This window comes from Coffea arabica, chromosome 11e (genome assembly GCF_036785885.1).
Source record: "Coffea arabica cultivar ET-39 chromosome 11e, Coffea Arabica ET-39 HiFi, whole genome shotgun sequence".
Classification (NCBI taxonomy): Eukaryota; Viridiplantae; Streptophyta; class Magnoliopsida; order Gentianales; family Rubiaceae; genus Coffea; species Coffea arabica.
In genome coordinates this window covers 34,418,689-34,437,278 of record NC_092331.1, presented here as the reverse complement: position 1 = coordinate 34,437,278, position 18,590 = coordinate 34,418,689, and the positions used below count along the sequence as shown (strand labels likewise).

The 18,590-nt window shown below is 42.1% G+C and overlaps 32 non-coding genes and 3 pseudogenes across 32 annotated transcripts; all 35 read right to left on the bottom strand.

Moving 5' to 3' along the window:
* Positions 1 to 94: 94 nt before the first annotated feature.
* On the bottom strand, positions 95 to 213 carry LOC140032637 (5S ribosomal RNA). Its single transcript, XR_011836562.1, has one exon. It is a non-coding gene; the product is annotated as a 5S ribosomal RNA (ribosomal RNA).
* Positions 214 to 629: 416 nt separating this feature from the next.
* Positions 630 to 748, bottom strand: LOC140032204 (5S ribosomal RNA). Its single transcript, XR_011836129.1, has one exon. It is a non-coding gene; the product is annotated as a 5S ribosomal RNA (ribosomal RNA).
* A 416-nt stretch (positions 749 to 1,164) lies between these two features.
* Positions 1,165 to 1,283, bottom strand: LOC140024690 (5S ribosomal RNA). Its single transcript, XR_011828666.1, has one exon. It is a non-coding gene; the product is annotated as a 5S ribosomal RNA (ribosomal RNA).
* Positions 1,284 to 1,698: 415 nt separating this feature from the next.
* LOC140023070 (5S ribosomal RNA) lies at positions 1,699 to 1,817 on the bottom strand. The gene has a single exon (XR_011827043.1). It is a non-coding gene; the product is annotated as a 5S ribosomal RNA (ribosomal RNA).
* A 416-nt stretch (positions 1,818 to 2,233) lies between these two features.
* Positions 2,234 to 2,352, bottom strand: LOC140032636 (5S ribosomal RNA). Its single transcript, XR_011836561.1, has one exon. It is a non-coding gene; the product is annotated as a 5S ribosomal RNA (ribosomal RNA).
* Positions 2,353 to 2,768: 416 nt separating this feature from the next.
* LOC140032203 (5S ribosomal RNA) lies at positions 2,769 to 2,887 on the bottom strand. Its single transcript, XR_011836128.1, has one exon. It is a non-coding gene; the product is annotated as a 5S ribosomal RNA (ribosomal RNA).
* Positions 2,888 to 3,303: 416 nt separating this feature from the next.
* On the bottom strand, positions 3,304 to 3,422 carry LOC140024689 (5S ribosomal RNA). Its single transcript, XR_011828665.1, has one exon. It is a non-coding gene; the product is annotated as a 5S ribosomal RNA (ribosomal RNA).
* A 414-nt stretch (positions 3,423 to 3,836) lies between these two features.
* LOC140025106 (5S ribosomal RNA) lies at positions 3,837 to 3,955 on the bottom strand. Its single transcript, XR_011829084.1, has one exon. It is a non-coding gene; the product is annotated as a 5S ribosomal RNA (ribosomal RNA).
* Positions 3,956 to 4,371: 416 nt separating this feature from the next.
* On the bottom strand, positions 4,372 to 4,490 carry LOC140032362 (5S ribosomal RNA). The gene has a single exon (XR_011836288.1). It is a non-coding gene; the product is annotated as a 5S ribosomal RNA (ribosomal RNA).
* Positions 4,491 to 4,906: 416 nt separating this feature from the next.
* Positions 4,907 to 5,025, bottom strand: LOC140024460 (5S ribosomal RNA). The gene has a single exon (XR_011828434.1). It is a non-coding gene; the product is annotated as a 5S ribosomal RNA (ribosomal RNA).
* Positions 5,026 to 5,441: 416 nt separating this feature from the next.
* Positions 5,442 to 5,560, bottom strand: LOC140023860 (5S ribosomal RNA). The gene has a single exon (XR_011827825.1). It is a non-coding gene; the product is annotated as a 5S ribosomal RNA (ribosomal RNA).
* Positions 5,561 to 5,976: 416 nt separating this feature from the next.
* On the bottom strand, positions 5,977 to 6,095 carry LOC140023530 (5S ribosomal RNA). The gene has a single exon (XR_011827499.1). It is a non-coding gene; the product is annotated as a 5S ribosomal RNA (ribosomal RNA).
* A 415-nt stretch (positions 6,096 to 6,510) lies between these two features.
* LOC140024458 (5S ribosomal RNA) lies at positions 6,511 to 6,629 on the bottom strand. Its single transcript, XR_011828432.1, has one exon. It is a non-coding gene; the product is annotated as a 5S ribosomal RNA (ribosomal RNA).
* A 416-nt stretch (positions 6,630 to 7,045) lies between these two features.
* LOC140024343 (5S ribosomal RNA) lies at positions 7,046 to 7,164 on the bottom strand. The gene has a single exon (XR_011828316.1). It is a non-coding gene; the product is annotated as a 5S ribosomal RNA (ribosomal RNA).
* A 416-nt stretch (positions 7,165 to 7,580) lies between these two features.
* LOC140022002 (5S ribosomal RNA) lies at positions 7,581 to 7,699 on the bottom strand. The gene has a single exon (XR_011825984.1). It is a non-coding gene; the product is annotated as a 5S ribosomal RNA (ribosomal RNA).
* A 416-nt stretch (positions 7,700 to 8,115) lies between these two features.
* Positions 8,116 to 8,234, bottom strand: LOC140024688 (5S ribosomal RNA). Its single transcript, XR_011828664.1, has one exon. It is a non-coding gene; the product is annotated as a 5S ribosomal RNA (ribosomal RNA).
* A 414-nt stretch (positions 8,235 to 8,648) lies between these two features.
* Positions 8,649 to 8,766, bottom strand: LOC140025147 (5S ribosomal RNA; annotated as a pseudogene).
* Positions 8,767 to 9,182: 416 nt separating this feature from the next.
* On the bottom strand, positions 9,183 to 9,301 carry LOC140032361 (5S ribosomal RNA). Its single transcript, XR_011836287.1, has one exon. It is a non-coding gene; the product is annotated as a 5S ribosomal RNA (ribosomal RNA).
* Positions 9,302 to 9,717: 416 nt separating this feature from the next.
* LOC140024244 (5S ribosomal RNA) lies at positions 9,718 to 9,836 on the bottom strand. Its single transcript, XR_011828217.1, has one exon. It is a non-coding gene; the product is annotated as a 5S ribosomal RNA (ribosomal RNA).
* A 416-nt stretch (positions 9,837 to 10,252) lies between these two features.
* LOC140023338 (5S ribosomal RNA) lies at positions 10,253 to 10,371 on the bottom strand. Its single transcript, XR_011827307.1, has one exon. It is a non-coding gene; the product is annotated as a 5S ribosomal RNA (ribosomal RNA).
* Positions 10,372 to 10,787: 416 nt separating this feature from the next.
* Positions 10,788 to 10,906, bottom strand: LOC140022001 (5S ribosomal RNA). Its single transcript, XR_011825983.1, has one exon. It is a non-coding gene; the product is annotated as a 5S ribosomal RNA (ribosomal RNA).
* A 415-nt stretch (positions 10,907 to 11,321) lies between these two features.
* LOC140024687 (5S ribosomal RNA) lies at positions 11,322 to 11,440 on the bottom strand. The gene has a single exon (XR_011828663.1). It is a non-coding gene; the product is annotated as a 5S ribosomal RNA (ribosomal RNA).
* A 413-nt stretch (positions 11,441 to 11,853) lies between these two features.
* LOC140025119 (5S ribosomal RNA) lies at positions 11,854 to 11,972 on the bottom strand (annotated as a pseudogene).
* A 416-nt stretch (positions 11,973 to 12,388) lies between these two features.
* Positions 12,389 to 12,507, bottom strand: LOC140032359 (5S ribosomal RNA). Its single transcript, XR_011836285.1, has one exon. It is a non-coding gene; the product is annotated as a 5S ribosomal RNA (ribosomal RNA).
* A 416-nt stretch (positions 12,508 to 12,923) lies between these two features.
* Positions 12,924 to 13,042, bottom strand: LOC140024243 (5S ribosomal RNA). Its single transcript, XR_011828216.1, has one exon. It is a non-coding gene; the product is annotated as a 5S ribosomal RNA (ribosomal RNA).
* A 416-nt stretch (positions 13,043 to 13,458) lies between these two features.
* On the bottom strand, positions 13,459 to 13,577 carry LOC140023336 (5S ribosomal RNA). The gene has a single exon (XR_011827306.1). It is a non-coding gene; the product is annotated as a 5S ribosomal RNA (ribosomal RNA).
* A 416-nt stretch (positions 13,578 to 13,993) lies between these two features.
* Positions 13,994 to 14,112, bottom strand: LOC140022000 (5S ribosomal RNA). The gene has a single exon (XR_011825982.1). It is a non-coding gene; the product is annotated as a 5S ribosomal RNA (ribosomal RNA).
* A 416-nt stretch (positions 14,113 to 14,528) lies between these two features.
* LOC140021999 (5S ribosomal RNA) lies at positions 14,529 to 14,647 on the bottom strand. The gene has a single exon (XR_011825981.1). It is a non-coding gene; the product is annotated as a 5S ribosomal RNA (ribosomal RNA).
* Positions 14,648 to 15,063: 416 nt separating this feature from the next.
* LOC140024686 (5S ribosomal RNA) lies at positions 15,064 to 15,182 on the bottom strand. The gene has a single exon (XR_011828662.1). It is a non-coding gene; the product is annotated as a 5S ribosomal RNA (ribosomal RNA).
* A 413-nt stretch (positions 15,183 to 15,595) lies between these two features.
* Positions 15,596 to 15,714, bottom strand: LOC140025118 (5S ribosomal RNA; annotated as a pseudogene).
* Positions 15,715 to 16,130: 416 nt separating this feature from the next.
* Positions 16,131 to 16,249, bottom strand: LOC140032358 (5S ribosomal RNA). The gene has a single exon (XR_011836284.1). It is a non-coding gene; the product is annotated as a 5S ribosomal RNA (ribosomal RNA).
* A 416-nt stretch (positions 16,250 to 16,665) lies between these two features.
* Positions 16,666 to 16,784, bottom strand: LOC140025111 (5S ribosomal RNA). The gene has a single exon (XR_011829089.1). It is a non-coding gene; the product is annotated as a 5S ribosomal RNA (ribosomal RNA).
* A 416-nt stretch (positions 16,785 to 17,200) lies between these two features.
* On the bottom strand, positions 17,201 to 17,319 carry LOC140032357 (5S ribosomal RNA). Its single transcript, XR_011836283.1, has one exon. It is a non-coding gene; the product is annotated as a 5S ribosomal RNA (ribosomal RNA).
* A 416-nt stretch (positions 17,320 to 17,735) lies between these two features.
* Positions 17,736 to 17,854, bottom strand: LOC140025110 (5S ribosomal RNA). Its single transcript, XR_011829088.1, has one exon. It is a non-coding gene; the product is annotated as a 5S ribosomal RNA (ribosomal RNA).
* A 416-nt stretch (positions 17,855 to 18,270) lies between these two features.
* Positions 18,271 to 18,389, bottom strand: LOC140024091 (5S ribosomal RNA). Its single transcript, XR_011828063.1, has one exon. It is a non-coding gene; the product is annotated as a 5S ribosomal RNA (ribosomal RNA).
* Positions 18,390 to 18,590: the final 201 nt, after the last annotated feature.

Below are 18,590 nucleotides of genomic sequence, written 5' to 3'. Positions count from 1 at the left end.
AAGAAGCAAAATATAAAGCAATCGTTCCGAAGGACCTAAATTACTACAGGATAAAGAACGAATAGAAAATTTGAATTTCGAAACAAAAAAGAGAGGGGTGCAACAAGAGAAATTCCCAGGGGGTCACCCATCCTAGTACTACTCTCGCCCAAGCATGCTTAACTTCGAAGTTCTGATGTGATCCGGTGCATTAGTGCTGGTATGATCGCACCCGCCATGTTCCTTTCGCATTATTCTTTTAAACTACCCCGTCCTGCGAAGCAGTGTGGCTTTTCTATACCGAAATTCATTTTAAGCGTCAATTCAAGCATTTTCCTATTATCCTTTTATTTATTTGCTTTCGTATTTTTTTTTGTTATTGATTTGCCCCCTGTTTTTTTCCATCATCCCGCAACTCTAAATTATCATGAAATCAATCCTTCATGCTTGCGCTGATACATTTGCGCCGACAAATTTGAGCGACGATCCGGGCTTTGATCGAGCCGTACCGTTCCTGATTTGTCTCGCGCCTTCAGATCCGCCTTCATGCTTCGAGAAGAAGCAAAATATAAAGCAATCGTTCCGAAGGACCTAAATTACTACAGGATAAAGAACGAATAGAAAATTTGAATTTCGAAACCAAAAAAAGAGGGGTGCAACAAGAGGAATTCCCAGGGGGTAACCCATCCTAGTACTACTCTCGCCCAAGCATGCTTAACTTCGGAGTTCTGATGGGATCCGGTGCATTAGTGCTGGTATGATCGCACCCGCCATGTTCCTTTCGCTTTATTCTTTTAAACTACCCCGTCCTGCGAAGCAGTGTGGCTTTTCTAGACCGAAATTCATTTTAAGCGTCAATTCAAGCATTTTTCTCTTATCCTTTTATTTATTTGATTTCATATTTTTTTTTGTTTTTGATTTGCACCCTGTTTTTTTCCCTCATCGCGCAACAATAAATTGTCATGAAATCAATCCATCACGCTAGCGCTGATACATTTGCGCCGACAAATTTGAGCGATGATCCGGGCTTTGATCGAGCCGTACCGTTCCTGAATTCTCTCGCGCCTTCAGATCCGCCTTCATGCTTCGAGAAGAAGCAAAATATAAAGCAATCGTTCCGAAGGACCTAAATTACTACAGGATAAAGAACGAATAGAAAATTTGAATTTCGAAACAAAAAAGAGAGGGGTGCAACAAGAGGAATTCCCAGGGGGTCACCCATCCTAATACTGCTCACGCCCAAGCACGCTTAAATTCGGAGTTCTGATGGGATACGGTGCATTAGTGCTGGTATGATCGCACCCACAACGTTCCTTTCGCTTTATTCTTTTAAACTACCCCGTCCAGCGAAGCAGAGTGGCTTTTCTAGACCGGAATTCATTTTAAGCGTCAATTGAAGCATTTTCCTCTTATCCTTTTATTTATTTACTTTATATTTTTTTTTGTTATTGATTTGCACCCTGTTTTTTTCCATCATCCCGCAACTCTAAATTATCATGAAATCAATCCTTCACGCTTGCGGTGATACATTTGCGCCGACAAATTTGAGCGACGATCCGGGCTTTGATCGAGCCGTACCGTTCCTGATTTGTCTCGCGCCTTCAGATCCTCCTTCACGCTTCGACAAGAAGCAAAATATTAAGCAATCGTTCCGACGGAGCTAAATTACTACAGGATAAAGAACGAATAGGAAATTTGGATTTCGAAACAAAAAAGAGAGGGGTGCAACACGAGGACTTCCCAGGGGGTCACCAATCCAAGTACTACTCTCGCCCAAACACGCTTAATTTCGAAGTTCTGATGGGATCCGGTGCATTAGTGCTGGTATGATCGCACCCGCCATATTCCTTTCGCTTTATTCTTTTAAACTACCCCGTCCTGCGAAGCAGTGTGGCTTTTCTAGACCGAAATTCATTTTAAGCGTCAATTCAAGCATTTTCCTATTATCCTTTTATTTATTTGCTTTCATATTTTTTTTTGTTATTGATTTGCCCCCTGTTTTTTTCCATCATCCCGCAACTCTAAATTATCATGAAATCAATCCTTCACGCTTGCGCTGATACATTTGACCCGACAAATTTGAGCGACGATTCGGGCTTTGATCGAGCCGTACCGTTCCTGATTTGTCTCGCGCCTTCAGATCCGCCTTCATGCTTCGAGAAGAAGCAAAATATAAAGCAATCGTTCCGAAGGACCTAAATTACTACAGGATAAAGAACGAATAGAAAATTTGAATTTCGAAACAAAAAAGAGAGGGGTGCAACAAGAGAAATTCCCAGGGGGTCACCCATCCTAGTACTACTCTCGCCCAAGCATGCTTAACTTCGAAGTTCTGATGTGATCCGGTGCATTAGTGCTGGTATGATCGCACCCGCCATGTTCCTTTCGCATTATTCTTTTAAACTACCCCGTCCTGCGAAGCAGTGTGGCTTTTCTATACCGAAATTCATTTTAAGCGTCAATTCAAGCATTTTCCTATTATCCTTTTATTTATTTGCTTTCGTATTTTTTTTTGTTATTGATTTGCCCCCTGTTTTTTTCCATCATCCCGCAACTCTAAATTATCATGAAATCAATCCTTCATGCTTGCGCTGATACATTTGCGCCGACAAATTTGAGCGACGATCCGGGCTTTGATCGAGCCGTACCGTTCCTGATTTGTCTCGCGCCTTCAGATCCGCCTTCATGCTTCGAGAAGAAGCAAAATATAAAGCAATCGTTCCGAAGGACCTAAATTACTACAGGATAAAGAACGAATAGAAAATTTGAATTTCGAAACCAAAAAAAGAGGGGTGCAACAAGAGGAATTCCCAGGGGGTAACCCATCCTAGTACTACTCTCGCCCAAGCATGCTTAACTTCGGAGTTCTGATGGGATCCGGTGCATTAGTGCTGGTATGATCGCACCCGCCATGTTCCTTTCGCTTTATTCTTTTAAACTACCCCGTCCTGCGAAGCAGTGTGGCTTTTCTAGACCGAAATTCATTTTAAGCGTCAATTCAAGCATTTTTCTCTTATCCTTTTATTTATTTGATTTCATATTTTTTTTTGTTTTTGATTTGCACCCTGTTTTTTTCCCTCATCGCGCAACAATAAATTGTCATGAAATCAATCCATCACGCTAGCGCTGATACATTTGCGCCGACAAATTTGAGCGATGATCCGGGCTTTGATCGAGCCGTACCGTTCCTGAATTCTCTCGCGCCTTCAGATCCGCCTTCATGCTTCGAGAAGAAGCAAAATATAAAGCAATCGTTCCGAAGGACCTAAATTACTACAGGATAAAGAACGAATAGAAAATTTGAATTTCGAAACAAAAAAGAGAGGGGTGCAACAAGAGGAATTCCCAGGGGGTCACCCATCCTAATACTGCTCACGCCCAAGCACGCTTAAATTCGGAGTTCTGATGGGATACGGTGCATTAGTGCTGGTATGATCGCACCCACAACGTTCCTTTCGCTTTATTCTTTTAAACTACCCCGTCCAGCGAAGCAGAGTGGCTTTTCTAGACCGGAATTCATTTTAAGCGTCAATTGAAGCATTTTCCTCTTATCCTTTTATTTATTTACTTTATATTTTTTTTGTTATTGATTTGCACCCTGTTTTTTTCCATCATCCCGCAACTCTAAATTATCATGAAATTAATCCTTCACGCTTGCGGTGATACATTTGCGCCGACAAATTTGAGCGACGATCCGGGCTTTGATCGAGCCGTACCGTTCCTGATTTGTCTCGCGCCTTCAGATCCTCCTTCACGCTTCGACAAGAAACAAAATATTAAGCAATCGTTCCGACGGAGCTAAATTACTACAGGATAAAGAACGAATAGGAAATTTGGATTTCGAAACAAAAAAGAGAGGGGTGCAACACGAGGACTTCCCAGGGGGTCACCAATCCAAGTTCTACTCTCGCCCAAACACGCTTAATTTCGAAGTTCTGATGGGATCCGGTGCATTAGTGCTGGTACGATCACACCCGCCATAATCATTTCGCTTTATTGTTTTAAACTACCCCGTCCTGCGAAGCAGTGTGGCTTTTCTAGACCGAAATTCATTTTAAGCGTCAATTCAAGCATTTTCCTATTATCCTTTTATTTATTTGCTTTCATAATTTTTTTTGTTATTGATTTGCCCCCTGTTTTTTTCCATCATCCCGCAACTCTAAATTATCATGAAATCAATCCTTCACGCTTGCGCTGATACATTTGCGCCGACAAATTTGAGCAACGATCCGGGCTTTGATCGAGCCGTACCGTTCCTGATTTGTCTCGCGCCTTCAGATCTGCCTTCATGCTTCGAGAAGAAGCAAAATATAAAGCAATCGTTCCGAAGGACCTAAATTACTACAGGATAAAGAACGAATAGAAAATTTGAATTTCGAAACAAAAAAGAGAGGGGTGCAACAAGAGGAATTCCCAGGGGGTCACCCATCCTAGTACTACTCTCGCCCAAGCATGCTTAACTTCGGAATTCTGATGGGATCCGGTGCATTAGTGCTGGTATGATCGCACCCGCCATGTTCCTTTCGCTTTATTCTTTTAAACTACCCCGTCCTGCGAAGCAGTGTGGCTTTTCTAGACCGAAATTCATTTTAAGCGTCAATTCAAGCATTTTCCTATTATCCTTTTATTTATTTGCTTTCAAATTTTTTTTTGTTATTGATTTGCCCCCTGTTTTTTTCCATCATCCCGCAACTCTAAATTATCATGAAATCAATCCTTCACGCTTGCGTTGATACATTTGCGCCGACAAATTTGAGCGACGATCCGGGCTTTGATCGAGCCGTACCGTTCCTGATTTGTCTCGCGCCTTCAGATCCTCCTTCACGCTTCGACAAGAAGCAAAATATTAAGCAATCGTTCCGACGGAGCTAAATTACTACAGGATAAAGAACGAATAGGAAATTTGGATTTCGAAACAAAAAAGAGAGGGGTGCAACACGAGGACTTCCCAGGGGGTCACCAATCCAAGTATTACACTCGCCCAAACACGCTTAATTTCGAAGTTCTGATGGGATCCGGTGCATTAGTGCTGGTATGATCGCACCCGCCATATTCCTTTCGCTTTATTCTTTTAAACTACCCCGTCCTGCGAAGCAGTGTGGCTTTTCTAGACCGAAATTCATTTTAAGCGTCAATTCAAGCATTTTCCTATTATCCTTTTATTTATTTGCTTTCATATTTTTTTTTGTCATTGATTTACCCCCTGTTTTTTTCCATCATCCCGCAACTCTAAATTATCATGAAATCAATCCTTCACGCTTGCGCTGATACATTTGCGCCGACAAATTTGAGCGACGATCCGGGCTTTGATCGAGCCGTACCGTTCCTGATTTGTCTCGCGCCTTCAGATCCGCCTTCATGCTTCGAGAAGAAGCAAAATATAAAGCAATCGTTCCGAAGGACCTAAATTACTACAGGATAAAGAACGAATAGAAAATTTGAATTTCGAAAGAAAAAAGAGAGGGGTGCAACAAGAGGAATTCCCAGGGGGTCACCCATCCTAGTACTACTCTCGCCCAAGCATGCTTAACTTCGGAGTTCTGATGTGATCCGGTGCATTAGTGCGGGTATGATCGTACCCGCCATGTTCCTTTCGCTTTATTCTTTTAAACTACCCCGTCCTGCGAAGCAGTGTGGCTTTTCTAGACCGAAATTCATTTTAAGCGTCAATTCAAGCATTTTTGTCTTATCCTTTTGTTTATTTGCTTTCATATTTTTTTTTGTTATTGATTTGCACCCTGTTTTTTTCGCTCATCGCGCAACAATAAATTGTCATCAAATCAATCCATCACGCTAGCGCAAATACATTTGCGCCGACAAATTTGAGCGATGATCCGGGCTTTGATCGAGCCGTACCGTTCCTGATTTCTCTCGCGCCTTCAGATCCGCCTTCATGCTTCGAGAAGAAGCAAAATATAAAGCAATCGTTCCGAAGGACCTAAATTACTACAGGATAAAGAACGAATAGAAAATTTGAATATCGAAACAAAAAAGAGAGGGGTGCAACAAGAGGAATTCCCAGGGGGTCACCCATCCTAATACTGCTCACGCCCAAGCACGCTTAACTTCGGAGTTCTGATGGGATACGGTGCATTAGTGCTGGTATGATCGCACCCACAACGTTCCTTTCGCTTTATTCTTTTAAACTACCCCGTCCAGCGAAGCAGTGTGGCTTTTCTAGACCGGAATTCATTTTAAGCGTCAATTGAAGCATTTTCCTCTTATGCTTTTATTTATTTACTTTATATTTTTTTTTGTTATTGATTTGCACCCTGTTTTTTTCCATCATCCCGCAACTCTAAATTATCATGAAATCAATCCTTCACGCTTGCGGTGATACATTTGCGCCGACAAATTTGAGCGACGATCCGGGCTTTGATCGAGCCGTACCGTTCCTGATTTGTCTCGCGCCTTCAGATCCTCCTTCACGCTTCGACAAGAAGCAAAATATTAAGCAATCGTTCCGACGGAGCTAAATTACTACAGGATAAAGAACGAATAGGAAATTTGGATTTCGAAACAAAAAAGAGAGGGGTGCAACACGAGGACTTCCCAGGGGGTCACCAATCCAAGTATTACACTCGCCCAAACACGCTTAATTTCGAAGTTCTGATGGGATCCGGTGCATTAGTGCTGGTATGATCGCACCCGCCATATTCCTTTCGCTTTATTCTTTTAAACTACCCCGTCCTGCGAAGCAGTGTGGCTTTTCTAGACCGAAATTCATTTTAAGCGTCAATTCAAGCATTTTCCTATTATCCTTTTATTTATTTGCTTTCATATTTTTTTTTGTCATTGATTTACCCCCTGTTTTTTTCCATCATCCCGCAACTCTAAATTATCATGAAATCAATCCTTCACGCTTGCGCTGATACATTTGCGCCGACAAATTTGAGCGACGATCCGGGCTTTGATCGAGCCGTACCGTTCCTGATTTGTCTCGCGCCTTCAGATCCGCCTTCATGCTTCAAGAAGAAGCAAAATATAAAGCAATCGTTCCGAAGGACCTAAATTACTACAGGATAAAGAACGAATAGAAAATTTGAATTTCGAAAGAAAAAAGAGAGGGGTGCAACAAGAGGAATTCCCAGGGGGTCACCCATCCAAGTACTACTCTCGCCCAAGCATGCTTAACTTCGGAGTTCTGATGTGATCCGGGGCATTAGTGCTGGTATGATCGTACCCGCCATGTTCCTTTCGCTTTATTCTTTTAAACTACCCCGTCCTGCGAAGCAGTGTGGCTTTTCTAGACCGAAATTCATTTTAAGCGTCAATTCAAGCATTTTTCTCTTATCCTTTTATTTATTTGATTTCATATTTTTTTTTGTTTTTGATTTGCACCCTGTTTTTTTCCCTCATCGCGCAACAATAAATTGTCATGAAATCAATCCATCACGCTAGCGCTGATACATTTGCGCCGACAAATTTGAGCGATGATCCGGGCTTTGATCGAGCCGTACCGTTCCTGAATTCTCTCGCGCCTTCAGATCCGCCTTCATGCTTCGAGAAGAAGCAAAATATAAAGCAATCGTTCCGAAGGACCTAAATTACTACAGGATAAAGAACGAATAGAAAATTTGAATTTCGAAACAAAAAAGAGAGGGGTGCAACAAGAGGAATTCCCAGGGGGTCACCCATCCTAATACTGCTCACGCCCAAGCACGCTTAAATTCGGAGTTCTGATGGGATCCGGTGCATTAGTGCTGGTATGATCGCACCCGCCATGTTCCTTTCGCTTTATTCTTTTAAACTACCCCGTCCTGCGAAGCAGTGTGGCTTTTCTAGACCGAAATTCATTTTAAGCGTCAATTCAAGCATTTTTCTCTTATCCTTTTATTTATTTGATTTCATATTTTTTTTTGTTTTTGATTTGCACCCTGTTTTTTTCCCTCATCGCGCAACAATAAATTGTCATGAAATCAATCCATCACGCTAGCGCTGATACATTTGCGCCGACAAATTTGAGCGATGATCCGGGCTTTGATCGAGCCGTACCGTTCCTGAATTCTCTCGCGCCTTCAGATCCGCCTTCATGCTTCGAGAAGAAGCAAAATATAAAGAAATCGTTCCGAAGGACCTAAATTACTACAGGATAAAGAACGAATAGAAAATTTGAATTTCGAAACAAAAAAGAGAGGGGTGCAACAAGAGGAATTCCCAGGGGGTCACCCATCCTAATACTGCTCACGCCCAAGCACGCTTAAATTCGGAGTTCTGATGGGATACGGTGCATTAGTGCTGGTATGATCGCACCCACAACGTTCCTTTCGCTTTATTCTTTTAAACTGCCCCGTCCAGCGAAGCAGTGTGGCTTTTCTAGACCGGAATTCATTTTAAGCGTCAATTGAAGCATTTTCCTCTTATCCTTTTATTTATTTACTTTATATTTTTTTTGTTATTGATTTGCACCCTGTTTTTTTCCATCATCCCGCAACTCTAAATTATCATGAAATTAATCCTTCACGCTTGCGGTGATACATTTGCGCCGACAAATTTGAGCGACGATCCGGGCTTTGATCGAGCCGTACCGTTCCTGATTTGTCTCGCGCCTTCAGATCCTCCTTCACGCTTCGACAAGAAGCAAAATATTAAGCAATCGTTCCGACGGAGCTAAATTACTACAGGATAAAGAACGAATAGGAAATTTGGATTTCGAAACAAAAAAGAGAGGGGTGCAGCACGAGGACTTCCCAGGGGTCACCAATCCAAGTTCTACTCTCGCCCAAACACGCTTAATTTCGAAGTTCTGATGGGATCCGGTGCATTAGTGCTGGTATGATCACACCCGCCATAATCCTTTCGCTTTATTGTTTTAAACTACCCCGTCCTGCGAAGCAGTGTGGCTTTTCTAGACCGAAATTCATTTTAAGCGTCAATTCAAGCATTTTCCTATTATCCTTTTATTTATTTGCTTTCATAATTTTTTTTGTTATTGATTTGCCCCCTGTTTTTTTCCATCATCCCGCAACTCTAAATTATCATGAAATCAATCCTTCACGCTTGCGCTGATACATTTGCGCCGACAAATTTGAGCAACGATCCGGGCTTTGATCGAGCCGTACCGTTCCTGATTTGTCTCGCGCCTTCAGATCTGCCTTCATGCTTCGAGAAGAAGCAAAATATAAAGCAATCGTTCCGAAGGACCTAAATTACTACAGGATAAAGAACGAATAGAAAATTTGAATTTCGAAACAAAAAAGAGAGGGGTGCAACAAGAGGAATTCCCAGGGGGTCACCCATCCTAGTACTACTCTCGCCCAAGCATGCTTAACTTCGGAATTCTGATGGGATCCGGTGCATTAGTGCTGGTATGATCGCACCCGCCATGTTCCTTTCGCTTTATTCTTTTAAACTACCCCGTCCTGCGAAGCAGTGTGGCTTTTCTAGACCGAAATTCATTTTAAGCGTCAATTCAAGCATTTTCCTATTATCCTTTTATTTATTTGCTTTCATATTTTTTTTTGTTATTGATTTGCCCCCTGTTTTTTTCCATCATCCCGCAACTCTAAATTATCATGAAATCAATCCTTCACGCTTGCACTGATACATTTGCGCCGACAAATTTGAGCGACGATCCGGGCTTTGATCGAGCCGTACCGTTCCTGATTTGTCTCGCGCCTTCAGATCCTCCTTCACGCTTCGACAAGAAGCAAAATATTAAGCAATCGTTCCGACGGAGCTAAATTACTACAGGATAAAGAACGAATAGGAAATTTGGATTTCGAAACAAAAAAGAGAGGGGTGCAACACGAGGACTTCCCAGGGGGTCACCAATCCAAGTATTACTCTCGCCCAAACACGCTTAATTTCGAAGTTCTGATGGGATCCGGTGCATTAGTGCTGGTATGATCGCACCCGCCATATTCCTTTCGCTTTATTCTTTTAAACTACCCCGTCCTGCGAAGCAGTGTGGCTTTTCTAGACCGAAATTCATTTTAAGCGTCAATTCAAGCATTTTCCTATTATCCTTTTATTTATTTGCTTTCATATTTTTTTTTGTCATTGATTTACCCCCTGTTTTTTTCCATCATCCCGCAACTCTAAATTATCATGAAATCAATCCTTCACGCTTGCGCTGATACATTTGCGCCGACAAATTTGAGCGACGATCCGGGCTTTGATCGAGCCGTACCGTTCCTGATTTGTCTCGCGCCTTCAGATCCGCCTTCATGCTTCGAGAAGAAGCAAAATATAAAGCAATCGTTCCGAAGGACCTAAATTACTACAGGATAAAGAACGAATAGAAAATTTGAATTTCGAAAGAAAAAAGAGAGGGGTGCAACAAGAGGAATTCCCAGGGGGTCACCCATCCTAGTACTACTCTCGCCCAAGCATGCTTAACTTCGGAGTTCTGATGTGATCCGGTGCATTAGTGCTGGTATGATCGTACCCGCCATGTTCCTTTCGCTTTATTCTTTTAAACTACCCCGTCCTGCGAAGCAGTGTGGCTTTTCAAGACCGAAATTCATTTTAAGCGTCAATTCAAGCATTTTTCTCTTATCCTTTTATTTATTTGATTTCATATTTTTTTTTGTTTTTGATTTGCACCCTGTTTTTTTCCCTCATCGCGCAACAATAAATTGTCATGAAATCAATCCATCACGCTAGCGCTGATACATTTGCGCCGACAAATTTGAGCGATGATCCGGGCTTTGATCGAGCCGTACCGTTCCTGAATTCTCTCGCGCCTTCAGATCCGCCTTCATGCTTCGAGAAGAAGCAAAATATAAAGCAATCGTTCCGAAGGACCTAAATTACTACAGGATAAAGAACGAATAGAAAATTTGAATTTCGAAACAAAAAAGAGAGGGGTGCAACAAGAGGAATTCCCAGGGGGTCACCCATCCTAATACTGCTCACGCCCAAGCACGCTTAAATTCGGAGTTCTGATGGGATCCGGTGCATTAGTGCTGGTATGATCGCACCCGCCATGTTCCTTTCGCTTTATTCTTTTAAACTACCCCGTCCTGCGAAGCAGTGTGGCTTTTCTAGACCGAAATTCATTTTAAGCGTCAATTCAAGCATTTTTCTCTTATCCTTTTATTTATTTGATTTCATATTTTTTTTGTTTTTGATTTGCACCCTGTTTTTTTCCCTCATCGCGCAACAATAAATTGTCATGAAATCAATCCATCACGCTAGCGCTGATACATTTGCGCCGACAAATTTGAGCGATGATCCGGGCTTTGATCGAGCCGTACCGTTCCTGAATTCTCTCGCGCCTTCAGATCCGCCTTCATGCTTCGAGAAGAAGCAAAATATAAAGCAATCGTTCCGAAGGACCTAAATTACTACAGGATAAAGAACGAATAGAAAATTTGAATTTCGAAACAAAAAAGAGAGGGGTGCAACAAGAGGAATTCCCAGGGGGTCACCCATCCTAATACTGCTCACGCCCAAGCACGCTTAAATTCGGAGTTCTGATGGGATACGGTGCATTAGTGCTGGTATGATCGCACCCACAACGTTCCTTTCGCTTTATTCTTTTAAACTACCCCGTCCAGCGAAGCAGTGTGGCTTTTCTAGACCGGAATTCATTTTAAGCGTCAATTGAAGCATTTTCCTCTTATCCTTTTATTTATTTACTTTATATTTTTTTTGTTATTGATTTGCACCCTGTTTTTTTCCATCATCCCGCAACTCTAAATTATCATGAAATTAATCCTTCACGCTTGCGGTGATACATTTGCGCCGACAAATTTGAGCGACGATCCGGGCTTTGATCGAGCCGTACCGTTCCTGATTTGTCTCGCGCCTTCAGATCCTCCTTCACGCTTCGACAAGAAGCAAAATATTAAGCAATCGTTCCGACGGAGCTAAATTACTACAGGATAAAGAACGAATAGGAAATTTGGATTTCGAAACAAAAAAGAGAGGGTGCAGCACGAGGACTTCCCAGGGGGTCACCAATCCAAGTTCTACTCTCGCCCAAACACGCTTAATTTCGAAGTTCTGATGGGATCCGGTGCATTAGTGCTGGTATGATCACACCCGCCATAATCCTTTCGCTTTATTGTTTTAAACTACCCCGTCCTGCGAAGCAGTGTGGCTTTTCTAGACCGAAATTCATTTTAAGCGTCAATTCAAGCATTTTCCTATTATCCTTTTATTTATTTGCTTTCATAATTTTTTTTGTTATTGATTTGCCCCCTGTTTTTTTCCATCATCCCGCAACTCTAAATTATCATGAAATCAATCCTTCACGCTTGCGCTGATACATTTGCGCCGACAAATTTGAGCAACGATCCGGGCTTTGATCGAGCCGTACCGTTCCTGATTTGTCTCGCGCCTTCAGATCTGCCTTCATGCTTCGAGAAGAAGCAAAATATAAAGCAATCGTTCCGAAGGACCTAAATTACTACAGGATAAAGAACGAATAGAAAATTTGAATTTCGAAACAAAAAAGAGAGGGGTGCAACAAGAGGAATTCCCAGGGGGTCACCCATCCTAGTACTACTCTCGCCCAAGCATGCTTAACTTCGGAATTCTGATGGGATCCGGTGCATTAGTGCTGGTATGATCGCACCCGCCATGTTCCTTTCGCTTTATTCTTTTAAACTACCCCGTCCTGCGAAGCAGTGTGGCTTTTCTAGACCGAAATTCATTTTAAGCGTCAATTCAAGCATTTTCCTATTATCCTTTTATTTATTTGCTTTCATATTTTTTTTTGTTATTGATTTGCCCCCTGTTTTTTTCCATCATCCCGCAACTCTAAATTATCATGAAATCAATCCTTCACGCTTGCACTGATACATTTGCGCCGACAAATTTGAGCGACGATCCGGGCTTTGATCGAGCCGTACCGTTCCTGATTTGTCTCGCGCCTTCAGATCCTCCTTCACGCTTCGACAAGAAGCAAAATATTAAGCAATCGTTCCGACGGAGCTAAATTACTACAGGATAAAGAACGAATAGGAAATTTGGATTTCGAAACAAAAAAGAGAGGGGTGCAACACGAGGACTTCCCAGGGGGTCACCAATCCAAGTATTACTCTCGCCCAAACACGCTTAATTTCGAAGTTCTGATGGGATCCGGTGCATTAGTGCTGGTATGATCGCACCCGCCATATTCCTTTCGCTTTATTCTTTTAAACTACCCCGTCCTGCGAAGCAGTGTGGCTTTTCTAGACCGAAATTCATTTTAAGCGTCAATTCAAGCATTTTCCTATTATCCTTTTATTTATTTGCTTTCATATTTTTTTTTGTCATTGATTTACCCCCTGTTTTTTTCCATCATCCCGCAACTCTAAATTATCATGAAATCAATCCTTCACGCTTGCGCTGATACATTTGCGCCGACAAATTTGAGCGACGATCCGGGCTTTGATCGAGCCGTACCGTTCCTGATTTGTCTCGCGCCTGCAGATCCGCCTTCATGCTTCGAGAAGAAGCAAAATATAAAGCAATCGTTCCGAAGGACCTAAATTACTACAGGATAAAGAACGAATAGAAAATTTGAATTTCGAAAGAAAAAAGAGAGGGGTGCAACAAGAGGAATTCCCAGGGGGTCACCCATCCTAGTACTACTCTCGCCCAAGCATGCTTAACTTCGGAGTTCTGATGTGATCCGGTGCATTAGTGCTGGTATGATCGTACCCGCCATGTTCCTTTCGCTTTATTCTTTTAAACTACCCCGTCCTGCGAAGCAGTGTGGCTTTTCTAGACCGAAATTCATTTTAAGCGTCAATTCAAGCATTTTTCTCTTATCCTTTTATTTATTTGATTTCATATTTTTTTTTGTTTTTGATTTGCACCCTGTTTTTTTCCCTCATCGCGCAACAATAAATTGTCATGAAATCAATCCATCACGCTAGCGCTGATACATTTGCGCCGACAAATTTGAGCGATGATCCGGGCTTTGATCGAGCCGTACCGTTCCTGAATTCTCTCGCGCCTTCAGATCCGCCTTCATGCTTCGAGAAGAAGCAAAATATAAAGCAATCGTTCCGAAGGACCTAAATTACTACAGGATAAAGAACGAATAGAAAATTTGAATTTCGAAACAAAAAAGAGAGGGGTGCAACAAGAGGAATTCCCAGGGGGTCACCCATCCTAATACTGCTCACGCCCAAGCACGCTTAAATTCGGAGTTCTGATGGGATCCGGTGCATTAGTGCTGGTATGATCGCACCCGCCATGTTCCTTTCGCTTTATTCTTTTAAACTACCCCGTCCTGCGAAGCAGTGTGGCTTTTCTAGACCGAAATTCATTTTAAGCGTCAATTCAAGCATTTTTCTCTTATCCTTTTATTTATTTGATTTCATATTTTTTTTTGTTTTTGATTTGCACCCTGTTTTTTTCCCTCATCGCGCAACAATAAATTGTCATGAAATCAATCCATCACGCTAGCGCTGATACATTTGCGCCGACAAATTTGAGCGATGATCCGGGCTTTGATCGAGCCGCACCGTTCCTGAATTCTCTCGCGCCTTCAGATCCGCCTTCATGCTTCGAGAAGAAGCAAAATATAAAGCAATCGTTCCGAAGGACCTAAATTACTACAGGATAAAGAACGAATAGAAAATTTGAATTTCGAAACAAAAAAGAGAGGGGTGCAACAAGAGGAATTCCCAGGGGGTCACCCATCCTAATACTGCTCACGCCCAAGCACGCTTAAATTCGGAGTTCTGATGGGATCCGGTGCATTAGTGCTGGTATGATCGCACCCGCCATGTTCCTTTCGCTTTATTCTTTTAAACTACCCCGTCCTGCGAAGCAGTGTGGCTTTTCTAGACCGAAATTCATTTTAAGCATCAATTCAAGCATTTTTCTCTTATCCTTTTATTTATTTGATTTCATATTTTTTTTTGTTTTTGATTTGCACCCTGTTTTTTTCCCTCATCGCGCAACAATAAATTGTCATGAAATCAATCCATCACGCTAGCGCTGATACATTTGCGCCGACAAATTTGAGCGATGATCCGGGCTTTGATCGAGCCGTACCGTTCCTGAATTCTCTCGCGCCTTCAGATCCGCCTTCATGCTTCGAGAAGAAGCAAAATATAAAGAAATCGTTCCGAAGGACCTAAATTACTACAGGATAAAGAACGAATAGAAAATTTGAATTTCGAAACAAAAAAGAGAGGGGTGCAACAAGAGGAATTCCCAGGGGGTCACCCATCCTAATACTGCTCACGCCCAAGCACGCTTAAATTCGGAGTTCTGATGGGATACGGTGCATTAGTGCTGGTATGATCGCACCCACAACGTTCCTTTCGCTTTATTCTTTTAAACTACCCCGTCCAGCGAAGCAGTGTGGCTTTTCTAGACCGGAATTCATTTTAAGCGTCAATTGAAGCATTTTCCTCTTATCCTTTTATTTATTTACTTTATATTTTTTTTGTTATTGATTTGCACCCTGTTTTTTTCCATCATCCCGCAACTCTAAATTATCATGAAATTAATCCTTCACGCTTGCGGTGATACATTTGCGCCGACAAATTTGAGCGACGATCCGGGCTTTGATCGAGCCGTACCGTTCCTGATTTGTCTCGCGTCTTCAGATCCTCCTTCACGCTTCGACAAGAAGCAAAATATTAAGCAATCGTTCCGACGGAGCTAAATTACTACAGGATAAAGAACGAATAGGAAATTTGGATTTCGAAACAAAAAAGAGAGGGTGCAGCACGAGGACTTCCCAGGGGGTCACCAATCCAAGTTCTACTCTCGCCCAAACACGCTTAATTTCGAAGTTCTGATGGGATCCGGTGCATTAGTGCTGGTATGATCACACCCGCCATAATCCTTTCGCTTTATTGTTTTAAACTACCCCGTCCTGCGAAGCAGTGTGGCTTTTCTAGACCGAAATTCATTTTAAGCGTCAATTCAAGCATTTTCCTATTATCCTTTTATTTATTTGCTTTCATAATTTTTTTTGTTATTGATTTGCCCCCTGTTTTTTTCCATCATCCCGCAACTCTAAATTATCATGAAATCAATCCTTCACGCTTGCGCTGATACATTTGCGCCGACAAATTTGAGCAACGATCCGGGCTTTGATCGAGCCGTACCGTTCCTGATTTGTCTCGCGCCTTCAGATCTGCCTTCATGCTTCGAGAAGAAGCAAAATATAAAGCAATCGTTCCGAAGGACCTAAATTACTACAGGATAAAGAACGAATAGAAAATTTGAATTTCGAAACAAAAAAGAGAGGGGTGCAACAAGAGGAATTCCCAGGGGGTCACCCATCCTAGTACTACTCTCGCCCAAGCATGCTTAACTTCGGAATTCTGATGGGATCCGGTGCATTAGTGCTGGTATGATCGCACCCGCCATGTTCCTTTCGCTTTATTCTTTTAAACTACCCCGTCCTGCGAAGCAGTGTGGCTTTTCTAGACCGAAATTCATTTTAAGCGTCAATTCAAGCATTTTCCTATTATCCTTTTATTTATTTGCTTTCATATTTTTTTTTGTTATTGATTTGCCCCCTGTTTTTTTCCATCATCCCGCAACTCTAAATTATCATGAAATCAATCCTTCACGCTTGCGCTGATGCATTTGCGCCGACAAATTTGAGCGACGATCCGGGCTTTGATCGAGCCGTACCGTTCCTGATTTGTCTCGCGCCTTCAGATCCTCCTTCACGCTTCGACAAGAAGCAAAATATTAAGCAATCGTTCCGACGGAGCTAAATTACTACAGGATAAAGAACGAATAGGAAATTTGGATTTCGAAACAAAAAAGAGAGGGGTGCAGCACGAGGACTTCCCAGGGGGTCACCAATCCAAGTTCTACTCTCGCCCAAACACGCTTAATTTCGAAGTTCTGATGGGATCCGGTGCATTAGTGCTGGTATGATCACACCCGCCATAATCCTTTCGCTTTATTGTTTTAAACTACCCCGTCCTGCGAAGCAGTGTGGCTTTTCTAGACCGAAATTCATTTTAAGCGTCAATTCAAGCATTTTCCTATTATCCTTTTATTTATTTGCTTTCATAATTTTTTTTGTTATTGATTTGCCCCCTGTTTTTTTCCATCATCCCGCAACTCTAAATTATCATGAAATCAATCCTTCACGCTTGCGCTGATACATTTGCGCCGACAAATTTGAGCAACGATCCGGGCTTTGATCGAGCCGTACCGTTCCTGATTTGTCTCGCGCCTTCAGATCTGCCTTCATGCTTCGAGAAGAAGCAAAATATAAAGCAATCGTTCCGAAGGACCTAAATTACTACAGGATAAAGAACGAATAGAAAATTTGAATTTCGAAACAAAAAAGAGAGGGGTGCAACAAGAGGAATTCCCAGGGGGTCACCCATCCTAGTACTACTCTCGCCCAAGCATGCTTAACTTCGGAATTCTGATGGGATCCGGTGCATTAGTGCTGGTATGATCGCACCCGCCATGTTCCTTTCGCTTTATTCTTTTAAACTACCCCGTCCTGCGAAGCAGTGTGGCTTTTCTAGACCGAAATTCATTTTAAGCGTCAATTCAAGCATTTTCCTATTATCCTTTTATTTATTTGCTTTCATATTTTTTTTTGTTATTGATTTGCCCCCTGTTTTTTTCCATCATCCCGCAACTCTAAATTATCATGAAATCAATCCTTCACGCTTGCGCTGATGCATTTGCGCCGACAAATTTGAGCGACGATCCGGGCTTTGATCGAGCCGTACCGTTCCTGATTTGTCTCGCGCCTTCAGATCCTCCTTCACGCTTCGACAAGAAGCAAAATATTAAGCAATCGTTCCGACGGAGCTAAATTACTACAGGATAAAGAACGAATAGGAAATTTGGATTTCGAAACAAAAAAGAGAGGGGTGCAGCACGAGGACTTCCCAGGGGGTCACCAATCCAAGTTCTACTCTCGCCCAAACACGCTTAATTTCGAAGTTCTGATGGGATCCGGTGCATTAGTGCTGGTATGATCACACCCGCCATAATCCTTTCGCTTTATTGTTTTAAACTACCCCGTCCTGCGAAGCAGTGTGGCTTTTCTAGACCGAAATTCATTTTAAGCGTCAATTCAAGCATTTTCCTATTATCCTTTTATTTATTTGCTTTCATAATTTTTTTTGTTATTGATTTGCCCCCTGTTTTTTTCCATCATCCCGCAACTCTAAATTATCATGAAATCAATCCTTCACGCTTGCGCTGATACATTTGCGCCGACAAATTTGAGCAACGATCCGGGCTTTGATCGAGCCGTACCGTTCCTGATTTGTCTCGCGCCTTCAGATCTGCCTTCATGCTTCGAGAAGAAGCAAAATATAAAGCAATCGTTCCGAAGGACCTAAATTACTACAGGATAAAGAACGAAAAGAAAATTTGAATTTCGAAAGAAAAAAGAGAGGGGTGCAACAAGAGGAATTCCCAGGGGGTCACCCATCCTAGTACTACTCTCGCCCAAACATGCTTAACTTCGGAGTTCTGATGTGATCCGGTGCATTAGTGCTGGTATGATCGTACCCGCCATGTTCCTTTCGCTTTATTCTTTTAAACTACCCCGTCCTGCGAAGCAGTGTGGCTTTTCTAGACCGAAATTCATTTTAAGCGTCAATTCAAGCATTTTTCTCTTATCCTTTTATTTATTTGATTTCATATTTTTTTTTGTTTTTGATTTGCACCCTGTTTTTTTCCCTCATCGCGCAACAATAAATTGTCATGAAATC